The sequence below is a fragment of the Castor canadensis genome, chromosome 1, assembly GCF_047511655.1.
Source record: "Castor canadensis chromosome 1, mCasCan1.hap1v2, whole genome shotgun sequence".
In the NCBI taxonomy this organism is placed as follows: domain Eukaryota; kingdom Metazoa; phylum Chordata; class Mammalia; order Rodentia; family Castoridae; genus Castor; species Castor canadensis.
In genome coordinates, this window is record NC_133386.1 from 102,008,751 (window position 1) to 102,024,555 (window position 15,805).

General features: G+C 33.1%; 1 non-coding gene across 1 annotated transcript; it reads left to right on the forward strand.

Moving 5' to 3' along the window:
- Positions 1-965: 965 nt before the first annotated feature.
- On the forward strand, positions 966-1,072 carry LOC141415904 (U6 spliceosomal RNA). Its single transcript, XR_012440861.1, has one exon. It is a non-coding gene; the product is annotated as a U6 spliceosomal RNA (small nuclear RNA).
- Positions 1,073-15,805: the final 14,733 nt, after the last annotated feature.

The following is a 15,805-nucleotide window of genomic DNA, read 5'->3' on the forward strand; positions in this document are numbered from 1 at the left end:
GTATTTAGACAACCATTTATGCTGTCTTTCCTACATCTCCCTTTTACCCCTGAATGCTCTGCTACACAATCTTCAGTAATGCAGAATGCCATGCTTCACCCAGGTTGCAATTCAAGAATGGTGGCTGCTCTCAGATGCTAGCCTCATTCAAATACACATGACAAAAGACATCTTGCTCAGAGTGATGTCCCCTTCCTGGGATAGCTTTCATCCACTGAGTGATTAATATTGAGGTTTGAAGCCCAACTCGCTTTTCCCAACTTGAGACAACATTGAAGGCTCACTCTGTGTCAGAGACACTAACAAGCACAGGTGAGTCATTTGCATATCAGTTCTGCAACCCTGCTTCTGACAAGAGTCCGGATCCTCCTCAGTTCCATGAGCATTCTTTAGTAAACTGCCTACCTATTAGTTTCCATCTTGCAGGCTGCTTTCCAGGAAGTCAACCAACAACATACCCTTTTGTACATTCTTTTACTAAGAGCCTTAGTATGCAAAATTCAAAAAAGTGCATTTTGAAGAGACCTAGTCTTTCAGTGTAAACTCTATACCTCTCAATAGTTAGATGTGTTTGCCATTAGCAAACTAATAAAGCACTGTTTTCTGTCAAACACAATCCACACAAATTGCCTAAGGAACCAATAGTTTTACCATCATGGTAATTATGATTGCTTTGTGCTATTGGAAATCTGCTTTTTTAAGTAGCTAAAAATCAATTCATTGAGCTATTTCATACTTTGCTGAAATAAATTATTAGGTTTGGTGAGGTACTGAAAAAATGATAGGAATTTTAATTATCAGTGTGCTTATACTAGCTATACATCTGACTTTGGACAAGTCACCTTTTTTTCCTGAGTCTCAATTTTGTTTTCAATAAAATCAGTGTTTGAGCAAAGGAAGTATGAGTCTTTATTAAGGAAAGTTGCAACAGGGAAACAATACTTTAAAAAAGAAAATTACAGACTGTGCTTGCTTCAGCAGCACATATACTAAAATTGGAATGAAACAGAGAAGATTAGCATGGCCCCTGCACAAGGACGACACGCAAATTCGTGAAGCATTCCATATTTTTCATGCATAGTTATAGTTCAAAATTTCATTCTATGAATAAATGGGTACATAAGAAAAAAGTAATTTTTTTCTGTGTGGAGCCTCACATGCTTTCAGTATTAAAATGAAAAACTGACAAATTATATTTATAATATAATCTCATTTTTTGTAAGGATATAAATCACAGACACATAATGAATACATATTTGCAAGCATAAAGAGTGTGTAGAAGAATATACTTCCTTCAGGTAAAATTTGAAATTATTAGTTGTTACTTATATCTTGTATAATTTCTTTCATTGTATACAACTGTATAAACTTTTAATACTGAAAATAGTTAAATATGATAAACTCAATCACACTTACAAGTCAAAGTGATTGATTATTTTCTAATGGTCAAGTAAGGACCTATTCTGATGCCTTAATACAAATGATGATGGTTTATCAGTGTGTGTTCATTTTATACAGCTATCATAATAAATTATCACAAAGCAAAAAAAAAAAAAAAAAAGAAAATTACAGACTGAGTGTGGTGGTGGCACAATTGTAATCCCAGCTACATATGAAGGATCTAGCATTGTTGTTGAAGGCACCAGGCAAAAACAGGACACTCTATTTGAAATAAAAGTAAAACAGAAAGGATTGGGGGGAGTGGTTCAAGTAGTAGAGTGGCTGCCTAGCAAGCCTGATGCCCTGAGTTCAAACCCTCAACCAAACAAACAAAACCCAGCTGCACAAAACATGTCACCATTCTTGTTCAAGTAATAGGTTATCGATCCCAAAAACGATGAGAGAAGATATTGAGGGTGGTAAATGGGGAACAGTGACAGTACCCCCACTGGTACTGTGGTAGATTTTCTAGACCACTACTCAAAAGCAACTGTCCAGTTTGAGAAGGAAACTCTCTTGTGGGCAGTCTCTTGTTTGCTACTGGAGGATACTTACTGGGAGAAAGGATATACTGTGCTTATGAACCCAGATTTCAAGAATCAGTCATAACTCCCTTCCCTTGACCAGATGAAGACAATGGCAAGGTCTGAGTCTTGACAGGAGCATGGATCCTGGATCAGTATGGGGGGGCAGGTGGCCTGCCAGAGGCAGACCGTGCCTTATACTACCTAGTACTGTTGGAGTAGAATTTGATTGTCACAAAACCATTGCCATTTTGTTCTGTAGTGGTCATTGCTTCAGTAACAACCACTGTCCATTCAAAATTAATTTATTTCAACATGAAGAGACCCTCAGCCTCTTTAGATTGTATCCTCAGAAATAGTCATTATACCTCTATAAAAAAAATCAACTGAGTAATTATGTGTAAACTGAGAAAATAAAGGCTTATTCTTTTCATTTTCCACTTTCTTCTTTTCTACTCATAATTAGCAATGGTGTGACTCTGATGCAATGGTATCACATTAAATGCTAGTACTAGATACAGTTTTATAGTTTCTTCATTTAAAATATTTCACAAATAATACTCTATGTCAGTGAATAAACAACTGAATCATAATGAAATAGTTGCACATTTTTCATCATGTAGATTTCTGATAACTTGTTCAATGAGTCTGACAACTGTTAGGTTAATTTTAAGTTTTCACTATCATATATTCTGTCTTGAGATTAATATTCTTATCAACTCTAAAGCAATGTTTGGTCACAGCTCATCAGTGGGTCGAATAACAATTTAAACATTGCATAAATCTCAAAACACTGATTTTTTGTTTTTCTTTGAAAGCAAAATGAAAAGAAAGAGAGGGGAGATATGATCAAAGTATATTGTATGCATGTATAAAGAGGTCATTAAGAAAATAATTATAAAATTTTTAATAAAAGAAGAAAGGGAATAGGGAGGAGGGGAGTAAGAAAGAATGGAAGGGTGGTAGAGGGTTGACTATGATCAAAGTATACTACATCTATGCATGGAAATATCACAATGAAACCCCTCACTTTGTACCATTAATATATGCTAATAAAATAAAAGAGAAAGAAAACCAAAAAAAGTACACAATGTAAAATGAAGCAGGGAAGAGACATAGAAATTTTAAAATGTAGAAATCCAAGCGGTCTACAAAGAAAAATTATATTCAGCTATGTAAATACAATTTTTGGTAAATTATATTAAATAACTCTAGTTTTCTTTCTTTCTAAGTACTAGGATTATTTTATAGCAACTGCTCTCAGTTCAGACAAATATTTAGAAAACCATTCAACTCATCAATATTTGACAATAGAAGACAAAAATATGGCAAGATTATTTTATTCAGTAGTCCTATGCTACTAATTAATACAAATCTGTAACTAATGGGACATCATTATTGATAAAGGATTTTAGACAAGTTTCTCCATTGAACTATAAATATTATAGAATGAAAGAGTTTATCAGAAAAGACAAGTTTAAAAAATTAAAAACAAGTTAGCAATTTTATAAGGAACAAAGGTTACTAAAAGGACTAGAATTTCATTTTAAAATACCACCTATGCTTCTTTGTAGTCATATAAAAAAAGACAGCTGACTCACAGAACTCGTTACTTTTCATAGAGAATATAGTCAAAATTATGCAGAAAGGCCATTTTCACTGTAAACTGTTATGACAATGTTTGACTTGTAGTTTTGTTATTATGTAGGAATTGCTGAGAGACAGTAGAAAGTCTTTGCTCTGGCACTCTCTAGGGATTATTTCCCTGTTAGCATAACTATGGATGGACACCATTTAAATACATTTAAGTATTTCAACCCATACTCTTGAATTTCAAAGAGAGTAATTCATATTCAAAGTCATTTTTGAGTAATATATAACATTCTTTTGGGAAGATCATTTGAGGAAAGAAATTAAGGCAGACTTACCTTCCCATCGATGTATTTTGTCTACAGGAGTACATAGTTCATGCAAATATTCATCCTGTAACTAATGAATAATGGAAGCAAGCTACCTCAGAAGGGATAAAGACAGTTAGCAGTTTATTGAGTCTCAGTATTACTTTATTTTGAATGTGTCTGAGGTCAACTACATAAATCTATATAGAAATTTAAGTGGAATTAATTGGAAGAGAGTAGCAATTTCTATTTGCCATAAAATAGTTTTGGACCTCTAAAAGCAATACAAAGATTTAAAAGTAAGCAGAATTGTGTATGTTGCATATGCTACAATTAAAATTTATACCATTCATTAGCTTACCAAACAAGAAAAAGTCAACTTAGGTGTGAATGCTAGAGGGTGATTAGTGTGTACTTTGTGCACATGTAAGGATGTCAACCAGAACATATGTCATTCACTTGTAAATTCATACATGTAAATAAAAATTAAAGTAAAAAGTCAAGCTAAAAATATTATTCACCCTAAACCTCACATATCGTGAAAAGGCAGGATTATATAAATATATGTATAAATTAAATATATATATGCTTCACTTATATCTGGAAGAATATAATTTGTGTGTTTATACACAAATTAAACATAAGTGGATTTAAATATGAATATATGCCAAAGGTATAAGATTTAAGGTAATATCATATTGATCAATTAATTTAGCATCAACAATGCAGCACTATTATGGAAAAAAGAACACGGACAAGATTCTGAAATGCACATATAGATGTAAGCACAGAGCGCCTGCATGTGCAAGGCAACAGTCCTTATTCCTAATCAAATTGTCTAGGCTATTAGTTCTCTTCTGAGAGGTACATGTTAAAAATAATGTAGTGAATTAAAGAAGATATTATCAAGATTATCAAATACCTGAGAAATAAAAATAAGTATAAAAGGCTTGCAGAAACAGATTTTTTCCTACCTCACTGTAGAAAAATGGCTGAGAATTAATTCAGTATAATTTCCATGAACATAGCAAATTTGGAACAGAGATTGCTGTATCCAATACCTGGAATTTCTGAATTAGCAAGCTTGGGGGGAGCTCTAAATTTGTATTTACAACTCTCAAGTGACACTGACTGCTAATCTAGGGACTCTCCATCGCTCTCTTGTAGATTTCCAAAATATTTCTAGCACTTTTTAGCAGTCCATGTGCCTGTCTTCTATAAAGAAGATAATAATTCTTAGTGATTATGGAGTTTTTAGATGTTCCATAATATTTAAAAACTCATTTGATTTTACTGATTTCAATGTATTTTCTATTTTGTTATATGTATGTTACTATAAATGGATAACTTAGCTTTTTATTTTATTCTGAAAATCTTATTATGTAAGAAACATAAATAAATATAGTACTCAAATGTGTATTGTGTGAATGAAATAATGACTGATGCTTGGATTATAACTGGTTCACCTAGTACACATTTAATAAAATACAAAACCAAAATACAACACACCACAAGAAGACAAAAGGCTAAGTCATTTAATTTGTTAACTACTCAGTTGAGTGACAGCATATTGACAAATTCAGAATTTCAGGTTGCTCTAGGTAGGTAATATATTTTTTATAACTTCTTAGGAGAGTTAGTGAATAAAATGTAGCATTGATTTACACTTGAAATATTGAATAAAGTTTTATTTTAGTTAACTCAGTAAAATGTACACTATTCATAATTTTCCACTTAAAAAATCCTAGATGTCAAAGATGAGACTCAGAATTCCTTAAAAAATAATTACTCTGAGCACTTTCTTTCAAATGAAAATAACTGTAGTGAATATGTCTTCCCATGTTTACATGACAAAACTGCATACAGCTAATCCTTAAGTGCTGTTTTCCTTGACCATAGATTTTAAGAGTTTTTGGAAAAGTGCTGAGATTCAGTACCTTTTATTTAATATCTTTTAAAGTAATTCTGTATCTATGGCTCATTGTAGTGCTTTAGCCATCATTCTAAGTGATTTAACCTTAGGTGAGTGGCTGGTCTTAATTCTGTTTCTTTTCTAAAAGAGTGTAAAACATTGATTCAATCCTTCTAGAAGTTTTATTAAGCATTAACAAATTATATTGTTAATCATATATAAATATATGTGTATGAGTTAGTATATGGTTATCTTTTTTTTCATTTGCTTTTTGTTTTTATATTACCATTTTAATTGTCCATATTTAGGGATACTATGTGCTAATTTAATTCATATACACAATGTTTAATAATCAAATCAGAGCAGTTAGCATTTCCATCTTCTTATATATTTTTAACATATAAAATATATAAACATAAAATAATTGTGCCTGTTCACTTGTTTTTAACTTCTGTTAAAAACCTTTTCACTTGGTTTTTAACTTCTAGTTCTCAAAGGCAACTGTAAGAGATCTCTCTTAATTTGCTACATTACCACATAGATGTTCACCTATTCCTGTGCACATTGAGTCTTTCAATATTCTTCATGTGCAGAAAGAAATACAATTTAAATCAAATACCATGTACTACAAAGAATATTAGAAAAATACTTTAAGCTCAAAATCTTAAACCACCATATGGAAATCAATTGAAAGTCTCCATTATTTATGTGGGATATAAAATGTTGATATCTGTGAAGATCTAGGTCCACAGTAGAAGTGATAAAGAGACTCAGCTACCTCAGGCAAACACATTTTAAAGAGCATCAGCTCTCTTTATGTGGGTGTGCTGCCAGATCTTGACCAGACACAGGGTTGAGTATACATAATCAGCAGAGCATCTTGGAATGGCAAAGCTTACTTTGCTCCCTATAGATAGCAGAGCTGACTTGAATAACTTACCATCAGCATTATAGCACTGTGTCAGGACCACTGCTGCCACAGGGAGGTTAATGTCAGAATCCTCTTTCCTTTCTGGAGATCACATTTTTTTTCTGTACTGTAATAATATTGTGAATTTCTTCCTAGGATTAACAGAGAAATCCACCTCCAGTTCATCTAGATAGTCACACATTTGAGTATCTTGATTTGCAATGTTCCCTGTACTGAACCAAAATTAATTTGGTCTAAATCCTGCCTCCATATTTGAACAATAAGTGTGATCCAATGCAGCCTCCATAGGAAGTGAACTGTACCCTTCCTTGATATGTGATCAAAGTGTGACCTAAGAATATACCCTTGTGCCCAAGCATAGACAACCAAGCCTCAGCCAATCAGTGGAATAGCGCTTCAGCCATTCACAGGCTTCAATTGGTCATATCATTTCCACATAAGGAGAATGTTTGATTATAGGAGGCAAGTGCTGGGAACAATCAGTTTGTTCCCTGCCATCACTTCTCTTTCTCTGTCTACAAATATAGCCTGTACATGTGTTGGGATGGGACCGTAGAAGTCATGTTTGTTCTGGAATGCTGCCTTGGTCCAAAAACATTTTTTTTCTTACACAAGGAACCTCTGTTAAATTTAACTGGTCTGAGCTTTTTCTTCTAATACCTGGTAACTCTTTCACTTCCAACACTTTGAAATTTAGATTTTATTTTCCTAACAATAACATATTCTTTTTCAAAATCTTATGCCAATGTTTATTAGGAATCTCTTCTAATAAGCCTTCCCAGTTTTTTTTACAAATTACTCTGCCACTACGTGCCCTTCTTTCTTCATTTTTTAAATGTAAGGGGAGGCCAACCTTGTTCTCCCTGACACCCAGATTTCTCTCTCCAACCTAGTCTATTAACACACTAACCACTTACAACCATTTTCCTACTATCACCATTGACATGATCCAACCTAGATCTAAAAAGGAACTTAAAAATATTAAGGTTTAATGGGCCTAACAGAAGGATATGAAGACAGGAAGCTTTCCACAAGCCACTTCAGAGATGGGTTCCGTGAATGTGGGTTAAAAAGGAAAACAAATGGATAGAAAGAAGCAAAATATTAGGAAATTCTCAGTATACTGAGTAACTATACTTGTGTCAAACTAGCAAAAATGCTATGTCTTTCTTATTATTGCTCATGTCTTCTCTTCAACAAAATTGGAGAAGAAGACAGAACAGGTTCTGTCAGTAAGTAAGGGGGGTGGGTGATGGGGCGGGGTAGGGGTGGCCGGCAGGGGGTCAAAATGGCCCGAAAATGTATGTACATATGAATAAATAAATAAAAGAAAGCTAAATATGATGTAGAAATCAGCTAAGATAGAGATACCCATATTTTGTTTTGATAGCATTTTTTAATTTAAATTAATCTTTTGAATTTATATTCAAAACCTTGTAATGACACATGTGAAACTTCCGAGTAGTGTAGATGGTATTTAAAGGAGCCTCTCTTCCCAATGAACTAGCTAGCATTTGTTGCCCTTAACGCAGAGAAACTAAAGCAGATACCTTAAAGCAACTGAGGCCAATAGGAAAAGGGGAACAGGTACTAGAGAAAAGGTTAGATCAAAAAGAATTAACCTAGAAGGTAACACCCACACACAGGAAATCAATGTGAGTCAATGCCCTGTATAGCTATCCTTATCTCAACCAGCAAAAACCCTTGTTCCTTCCTATTATTGCTTATACTCTCTCTACAACAAAATTAGAAATAAGGGCAAAATAGTTTCTGCTGGGTATTGGGGGGGGGAGAGGGAGGGGGCGGAGTGGGTGGTAAGGGAGGGGGTGGGGGCAGTGGGGAGAAATGAACCAAGCCTTGTATGCACATATGAATAATAAAAGAAAAATGAAAAAAACAATTTTCTTTTCTTTTAGAAATACTAGCAGAGTGAACAAGTCATTATTCTTAAACTATGACTTTTAATGAAATAGTAACATACACAATGCCAAATAAAACGCTTCTCATACTTAGGATTATTTTCATGTTGACACATAGGGAAACACTGGAGCCATTTAATGGCTGTCCTGGATCTCACTATGAGTTAATTCATTATTATTCTGCCAGGTCCTTATCGATAAAATTTATTTCTAGTTTTTCTCCCTTAATGATATAAATATTTCATAGAAGAACCTTGCACTTGAGCATAGCTATTGATCATGTTCTTATAAACTGATTTGCTGGCGTGAAAAAATATGATGTTTATACTAGTCAACCCCAAATTTCCTTACAACAGGTTCCTTGACATTGAGTCTCAGCTTAACACCACCTTCTCAGGATTTTGGGGATAACATAGTTATTTTCATTTCTCAGCATATTTTATTACCATCCTTGCACTTTCTGTCAAAGCATATGTCCTGTTACTATACTATCTGTTATCTTCTGTATTTTATACTTTTGGTGTGTCAGTGCCCTAAGGACAGACTCTCTGACTCTTGCCCATTTTGTACTGGGTACACAGTAGGCATCCCACAAATAGTTACTAAGTACATAAACTGTTCACAAATATAAAATTGCAAAATTTTAATTAATTAAATTAAATAATTTAATATTATTTAATTTTAATTAAATAATAAGCAAATACTTTTTAGGTCATAGGACAATGGTTCACTCTTTTAATCCCAGATAATCAAAGAAGTCCAGCAAAAAAGTTAAGAGACTCCATCCCAATAAATAAGCCAGGCATTGTTACATGCTCCTGTGATCTCACTATGGAGAAGACATAGGTGAAAGGATCCCAAAGGCCTGTAGGCATGACTCAAGAAGTAGAGCACCTGTCTAAGCACTATCAAAGAGTATTTTATATGAGAATTAATTCTAAAACATTACTTCCACCACAATTGCAAACTCCAGTGTCATAAAACAAACTCTATTGGCACTGGACATGGCTTAGAAGAAAGCTCTTCCTTGTGCTTCTCCTGCTCCTCACAAAAGCTGCCCCATGTTAGTGAGTGACAACTCATTCTTCTGGTTCTCAGGACAGAATCCCTGCAGTTGTGCTCTCCTCTACATACATCCACTGTCAGCATGTTCTGCTCAAATACCTTCAGAGGCCATGGAGAGTGCATTTGGATCCCATGTAACTATTCTGGGCCCTCCACTGCTGCCAGCCCTGTAGAAACCACAGCTCCCTCGCATCAGGACTGTTCTGAAAGCCCACTCACTGCTGGGTCGTGCCCTTTCCCCAGTCAGCTATCCTCAGACCAGAGCCAGCAGAGGTTTAAACATAGGTCAGGTTGCTTCTTGGTAAAAATCAAGGTCAGTATCACCCCAGGGATCTGTCACCTCACAGGATCCTTTGAGAAGGGCAATTCACGTCTTCAGCATTTTCCCCAAAATTCTTGACTTCAGTCTAATGATGAGAAAAATCAGAAAATATAAATTGAGTGGGATTCTGTAGATTACCTGAGAGTATCAAGGGGTTATGAGGGAATGAAAGCCAGACAAATTATCACAGATGGGAGAAGACCCTGGAGACACGCAGCTAAGTGAAAGTGTTCTGCAGAATACAGAAAAGTAAGGAAAATGGGGAAATCTGAGTAGAATCTGTGCATTGGTTAATTGAATTATTTCATTGATGACTTCTTAAATATGGTAAGTGAACTGGGATTATTTTCTGTTTTCTATTATTATTATACTGAGGTTACATAATGACATTTACAAAAGTTTTTACAATGTATTATAGTTGAATTTATCTTCACAATTGATTTTAAAATAAACATTTAAAAGTTATTTGACGACTTTGTATCTTGCATCAACAGATTCAGCCTGTCTCCAGTTGCCTTCCTCTGCCTCCTCCTGCCACAGTTTTACTCATTTTTCCTCCTTCATTTCACTATTATGCTCAGCTAGTATTCTTAGTGTTCTTAAACATTGGGAAACTTTGGCGTTAGGACATTTGCACTTGCTTCAGCACTCCTTCCCTCGGTTTCCACATGCCTTCTTTAGATCTCTGGGACCGCTTATGAATGAGGTTTCCTGTGACTACCTTTGAAAATAATTTTCTCCCCAGCAGGCCTTCCAGGAATAGCTACTCACTTACCCTCCTTTATTTTTCTTCTTATTGTAATTCAGTATCTAAATGAAAATTTCTGTGTATATTTATTGCTTTTCAACTGCTTTGGAGTTCATGAACTCCAACAGTCATAATGATGCATTTCTAGTTCTTAGATCATTTTAGCCATGAAATAGATAATAAATATTTGTGAATGGATAAATGAAAGAAAAAATAAATTATTTATCTCAGAAATTATTAATAAACAGAATATATTGTAAAATAAGATATATAATCATGTTTATCTTTTCTATTTGAATATTTTACATTCTAATTTATTTATTAGATAAATACTAGATAATATACACTTTCCCAAATAATTTAAAATATCCAATTATATTTGCATACTCTTAAAGAGGAGATGAATATAGTTGAGGTGCCCAAACTAAGGTCTGTATTACAGTATGCCTTTAATAATTATTTATAGGAAAACACATGCACATAGACACAATTTTCTCATGGATACAATTTCTCTTCTTTCATTCCAAAGAGTTTAATTTATAGCTTAATTAGTTTAATTCTTTAACACAGGTAAAGATCCAAATAATGGTAAATTTCAAAAGGTGATAAATAACTTCAATTGCAATACCCCCAAATCATCCTTCATTAATAATCATTTTTGCAGGTAAACATAGAATGCTTCCAAAAATTTAAAAGACTATCAGTCACACTTTAAAATACTATGTGCATGTACAAGTGAGGCAATAAATAAATAAATAAATAAATAATAAAACAGTTTCTATGTTTCTTGCTATATGATACTGTAGGAAAGTCTTATGCTTTCATGAAGGAAAGTCACTGGTGAGGATTTCAATACTGTGCCATCACACTGTGAAGGAAAAGCGAACTGTGTCTGTAAAATGTTTTAGCATGCTTTGGATTACCTCTAAATCACAGAGCAATTAGCCAATAAAGTTAAAAGTTGATGGTAAATTTCACTAATGGTTAATGGAGCCTAGAAAAACTGTCGGAATTGATGAGCCCAGAGAGATTTTTGAGAAGGAAAAATTAAAGTTAGGGTTCTTCATCTCCTTTTAGAGTTCAATCAGTATTTGGAATGGGAGTCTTCATTTTAATGGTATGGCAAAAGTATGTTTTTGCTCATAATCCTTTCAAAATTTAAGTGAGAATAGTAACTAACAAGAAGGCAAAGTTTTATCACTGAATGTGCAGAATGTATCACAAAACCATGTTCAGATAATCCCTAAAATAGCATATTTTTCTACTAGTATTAAGATGCAAGAAACTTCAATAGATATAAAAAAGATTATTCTTTCCTTTATATTATAAAACATAGTAATGACTACATTTGAGATTGATTGAATGACAATGAAATGCAAATAAATGAACCAATGTTTGGAATGAAATGAATGTGTATCTAGAGAAGATAGATTTGCAGAACTGCCTTTCAAAAGGGCTAAAGAAAAACAACAATGTTTTCTAAGCAATAATTCTGAAGTTCTTAGCTAAAGGGCAATGCACCATTCTTTATGTGCTTCATGTTTTATTCACTAAATGGCTTGAGTTTGTAGAAGATTTTTTTCACACAGTTTATATTATAGATCTTTTACTCCAGGAAAATTCAACTTCCTACTTTGTCTCCCAAGTACCAAATTTAAGTAAAGCATCAGTAGTGGACTTATGTAGCAAGAAGAAGAAGAAGAAAAAGAAAAAAAAAAATATATATATATATATATGTACAAAGAGCTTAAAATGATAGCCAGAAAAGATATGCACCAATTAGACTATCTCAGTTGATTAGGGGATGATTCTTGTTCACTGGTAAAGAAAGTTTTCATACTATCCTTGTCTTCCAATAATAATTTTTATTATAGATATCTCAACTAAAAATTTAACTAATAGGTTGTAGTTAAAATATTGGGAGCAAAAGCTGCTCAGTAGGTTGAGGCAACAGGATAGTGAGTTCAAGGCCAATTTGGGCACGTTAGGGGATCCTTGTCTCAAAATAGCAATTTTAAAAGGTTTGAAGATGTAGCTCACTGATAAAGCATTTGCTTAGCATATATGAGACCCTATGGTCAGTCGCCAGTACTGAAAAAAATTATATGTGTGTGTATATATGTATATATGTGTATATATATATACACACACACATTTATACCTATATATGTATGTACATATATGCACACATAAATATGTACATATATACACAAATCCATATATGTGTTTATAGACATATATATAGAGAGAGAGCGTGAAAGGTCAATTACCATACCAGCATATTTGAAATAATAAGTTAATCAACTTGGCTCCTAGTTTTCAGCATGAAAATGCATAGCACCAAATCTTCAATTTAATATTAAAAGGGAAACAATATTATCAATGACATGAGAGTAATACAATTACAATGGGATATAATCAGAACATCTTCAATGTCATAATATATTTATCTGCACTGAACTGTGATTTTGGACATGGACAAGTGTGAAGATTTACATCAAGAATGAGGTGAGGCAGAAAAATTTCTCTTAACTTGCATTCTGTATGAGGAAAAATTATATACACTATAAAAATTAAATATGTCATTCTACATTACTTATATGTCAGAATATAATAAATTTAAATATAGAATCTGACTTTGAAAATTCTTACTATAGAGTCTAAATTTGCCTTAAGTATGTATTTCATGAGAGGTTCTAAGGAAAAACTCAAAGCCCCTTAAATAAGGTCATTTGGGTAGAAATTCAGAAGTTTGTCTCTTGTTGGGAAGATATATTAGCTACTTTGTTAGCAATGACTACTTTAATTATTCACTTATCAAAATAAATAATACTTATACCCAGGCAGAATAGTGTACTTTACAAATATAAAACAAGCTAACGAGGTATTTGTATTTAAGGTAATCACAGTTTAAGGGGACTAGAAGACAAATAAGAAGTAATCAGCTTGACATTTTCATTTCTGGTATAAAAATACATCTATGGGTGGTTTGTAGTGGTAAAGTTTATAAATAAGTCCATAGTTGTCAAGTTAGATTTTCAGAAAATAATGATACTAAACAAATTAAAAGAGTTTGAAGAAACTGAGAAGACAGAGAGAGTTTGTAAACAGCATGGTATTTTCAGCATGTAAGATGTCTGATATTTATGCAGCATAAGTTAAAAGTCATGTGACTTTGAACAACAAGATGGGAGACATATCTGCAAGGAGATAGCCTGCATGAATAATGAATCCTGTCATTATTATCCTCATGGCTACAAAAACCCACCCACAACAAGACAGGAAAGTCACCTTAATGGACAAAGAAGGCACTGGGAGAGTCACATCTACTTTACTACCTCATACAGCATTTCCAGTTACTAGAAACCTTTATCCCTTCTTATATGAAGTGAGCACTTGTGTCCTGAGCACATCCATGTTTATTGTAGAACTAATCACAATAACTAAGCTTTGGGAAAATCCCAGATGCCTAAAACAAATCAATGAATTAAGAAAAATGTACTATATACCTGCAGTGAAACCTTACTCAACCACAAAGAAAAGTGAAATTATGTTGTTTGAAGATAATTGTATGGAACTGGAGATCGTCATATTAAGTGAAGTAATCCAGTCTCAGAAGGACAAAGATCACATGTTTCCCTCGTATGTGGAAGCCAGACCTTAAAGATGAATGTGGATGTAAATAAATATATGGTCTTACATACATATATATTTTTGTGTGTATGTGTATGAGAATATGATTGAATATTATTGTAATAGTGGGTCCTGTGTGGTGGGGTACTAGTGGGAAAGGGGAGGGTATCTGAGTGAAGGAAGGTGAATATGTTCAATGTGCTTTGAATACCTGTATAAATTTGAAGAATGAAACCTGTTAAAATTGTTTTAAGAAGGGGGTAGAAGGATGAGCGTGAAGACAGATTGTAAGTACATATGTAAGTGTAATAATGAAGCCCCTGTACAACTTCTATATCTTAATAAAAAATAAAAAGAATCACAATGGCTGCACTGACATTCTGGTAGTAGACACAATAATCTTATCCACCACAGATGAAATTTGGAGTCCTAGAATGAGTATAAACAGTCCACCTGTGCATCATTCCTTAGCACAAATCTTTGAAATTGAAAATGGACCCAAAATTTACAAAAAAACCCCCCAAGTTTTCCTGTTGCCTTTTCTCCTTAAGCTTGTATTCTGATGGTCTGATTCCATAAGTTGCTTGCCAATAGACATGGGCTGAATTTTGACTTCTTGAACTTCCTTGTGACTTATAAAATGTGTGTAAAAGTTCTTCCTGTTTTAAGCTACACTAAATAATTCAGCAAGTAAATTATATGAAGTGAAAATTAGAGGTCAACAGAGCATAATTTCATTAGCAGTTTTATTAGTTAAAAGCGTATTAACAGAAAATTTTTATGGATAGCTTGTCCCTAGGACTGAAATGATCATGCCAACATTCATTAATTCCTATGAAGTGGTATATATAATATGTGCTCCATATAATATGTATTTGCACTGTCATTGTCAGTGTTAATGTAGTTATATAAGATAAATAGGATTCATTGTTGTTCTTATACAGATGATATAGATTATTTTTTATTTTATAATGAAATAAAATTTTCTTCTTTTTAATTGGTGTATATTAAATTGTACCTAGTATGGGATTTCATTCTGACATTTCCATATATGCTTATAATGTACTTTGATCATATTTAACCTCCATTATTTGGATATTAAGGCAAATCAGCAAATATAGGAAACATAAATTAAATACACAGAAAATCATTAATTCCTGAATTTTGCTTATAATGGAGTCAAAAAATATTTGTTAAATTTAACAAATATTTAAATTAACAGGAAGTAAATTTTATAAATCAGTTTCAAAAATAACCAATTAAGAATAATATTTAAAGTATGGACAACTGGAAGAATGAAGTTAAATAAAGTGGACATGATATATTTTTTAAAATATTTATCATAGAGAATGGCAAAATTTTAAAATATTATTAAGAATGACATCATCCAGAAGTAAATGGGAGAGTGTTTAC